General features: G+C 49.6%; 1 non-coding gene across 1 annotated transcript; it reads left to right on the top strand.

Annotated features, from left to right (window-relative positions):
• Nucleotides 1-1,644: 1,644 nt before the first annotated feature.
• On the top strand, nt 1,645-1,729 carry LOC123063823 (small nucleolar RNA SNORD34). The gene has a single exon (XR_006430579.1). It is a non-coding gene; the product is annotated as a small nucleolar RNA SNORD34 (small nucleolar RNA).
• The last annotated feature ends 847 nt before the right edge of the window (nt 1,730-2,576 follow it).

Raw genomic sequence — 2,576 nt, 5'->3', positions numbered from 1 at the left:
AAGGATATGAGAATTGATGGTTGTGATCTAATTGGCATTGGAGCTTGGGATTGTAAATTAAACTAGGGCGTGAGGTCGGGGTTTATATATGAACTTCTCTCAATACAAAACAACAAACAACCTGGTGAAAAATCTGCATATGCCACATTGCCAGCCCATATATGACAGGGCACAACCATTGTATTAGACAAACCCAACTGAGAAAATGATTGACATACAAACACACCAACGCAATCAACAAAACAGGCTTGGCTCCACATGGATGACGTTTTAATTTCTCAACCGGCTGAGCTTTGTGCGCTCCCAAAAATTATAGGCACGTAGTCAGAGGGAACACCTCTAATGCAAAAGGCCCGCTCATCCCTCGTGCTGCTCTTCTACAGGGCGACTCGGGCGGTGACCTGATCCGCCTGGCCTTGACCACACTTTCCGCCCCACTTGCCTCCGCCGATGGGCACCTTCAGCAAAGCCCGGCCTGGTGATGGCGGCGGCAAGGATTCACCTTATGCTTTTGCTCAGCTTCTCTCGCGGGGCCTGTCCGTGGTGGCTGCTTGCTACAAAGTGTTGGAGCGATGATGTTTCTGGAGGGGGTCGGCGGTTTCGAGTGCGGTCGAGGTTGGAGCGGCGCTCCGCGGAGCATGGTGGATTGTCATCCTCTTGAATGCGGAGAAGGTTTTGGGGTCTGGTTTTTCTCATAAGCTGGATCAACCCTGTAGGGTTCTGGGCCAGGTTTAAGACTTGCATTCAGCGCTACGTCAAATGCAGAGCCAAGCAAAAGTATCTCGATGACAATTTCGCCCTTCCTACGTACACGCATGTATATTCGTGGCTAATATTGCATCGTGTTGAATCCCTAATCAGTTGGCGTTCGCGTGCTATTTGCGTCCCTTTTTTTTGGATTGAAGTAACGCCGCCGTGTTATGCTTGGCCATATACGATCACGCCTTAAAGGAGCTTTAGGTAGGTCGGAATCTGCTATCATTTTAGTACGTACGTAGTTTGTTAATCTGGCTCGGCTCACTGACACTGGATGCTACGTGAGAAGTTTTGATGACTTGCTGATGACTTTTGAAGTGACAGTGAGTCAATGACACTGCTGCTTCGTGCTTCCTTCCTTCCTTTCCATTTGTTCCTTGCCACTCGCGTTTCCTTCTTTCCATCGCTTTCCCGGTTAGCTGGTCAAAAATGGGATGCCTCATCCACCGTAGGCACCAAGCAATTCGAGATCAGGCTACATGTATATATAGCGCCCATCACCTGAGAAGGAAGCTCAGGTGCCATTTGGTAGTGTGCGTCGTTAACTTTGACTGTACTTCTGTTTTCATTTGGATGCTTCTTGACAACGTTTGCAACTAATATCATTTAGTAGCTTATATATACTCTCTTTTGATCCAGCCAATAAAGAGAAACTTGCTTTGGTAATTTTTCTTTCTGCATTGCGTGATCACTTGTTGGTTAGCATGGTAATATATAATACCACAAGAGTATCCACAGCCAGCAGTGTAGCTCGTTTACCAAATGGTGATGAGCGGCAGTTCGCTTCTGGTTTATCTTTCTCGCTCTTCTCGGTCTCTTTATTTGTGCTTTTATAAAGAAAATGAAATAGTGCCGCATTGCTTGTTACTTTTCGCTTCTGGAGTTGACTCGTGCCTATGATGAGTTGCACAACTATTGTCGACATCGTCTGACAAATACTGTCATGATATTAATCGCAAAATCTGAGGTTACACAGCACTCCAGTAGTACCTTTGTTTCTTTTCTGTGGGCCAAGGGTGGCCGTCCGATGGTTTTGTGATGGAGTTTGCTTGTCGATTTTTTTGTTTGTATTTCTTGTATTTTGAGGGAGTCCATAGAGAGAGTGGTTGAGTGTGCATTGCATTGTTTTGATAAGTGACTTGATGGTCTAGTTGAGTAGTTTTAGACCATTTTGTTTTGTTGTGTGCAGGTTGTAATTAAGGAGTGTTGCATCCGTATAATAAGGACGTCCGAGGTTAGGCATAGCAAGGTGCCATCTTGTTGGGACTAGGCTTTATTGAGCCGAGTGTGAGTAAGCTGGACAAGGATAGATGACGTATTTTCGCTCAGGCACTAGTGTGGTCATGGGAACCACATAAGTTGAACGTACATGCTGGAGAAGTCGGCACAGACATTGGTGTCAACGGCAGACTCACCATTAGGGTGTGCAGCAGCAATTGCCCTTGGTATCCTCCTTGCCTCTGGTGTAAGTGTCATTGTTTTCTTGCTTCAACAAGGAAACATGCAAAAGGACCAGGAAGCTAGCGAGTAAAAACGTGGGGAACTGCTTTCCCCTCTCCCTCCCGCGACGCTCCCGCGGGCGTCCGGGAGGCAACCCTAGCCTGCGCCGCCGCCGGTCCCCCCTCCCCCTTTCCCCCTTCCCTCGCCGCCGCAGGAGGGCGCGAGCGGGCGAAGTCCGCTTATCGCTGGCGGCGGGGGGGCCTTCTCGTCTCCGCCCGTGGGGGTTTCGGCGCGGGCCGGACTCCTCCGGCCGGATGCGGCGCTGGGCGCTGGGCGCGGCAGCTCGGCGGCGCGCCGGCGTAGGCCGGCGACGACGCGTG

This window comes from Triticum aestivum, chromosome 3A (genome assembly GCF_018294505.1).
Source record: "Triticum aestivum cultivar Chinese Spring chromosome 3A, IWGSC CS RefSeq v2.1, whole genome shotgun sequence".
Classification (NCBI taxonomy): Eukaryota; Viridiplantae; Streptophyta; class Magnoliopsida; order Poales; family Poaceae; genus Triticum; species Triticum aestivum.
This window is presented reverse-complemented; position numbering and strand designations above follow the sequence as displayed.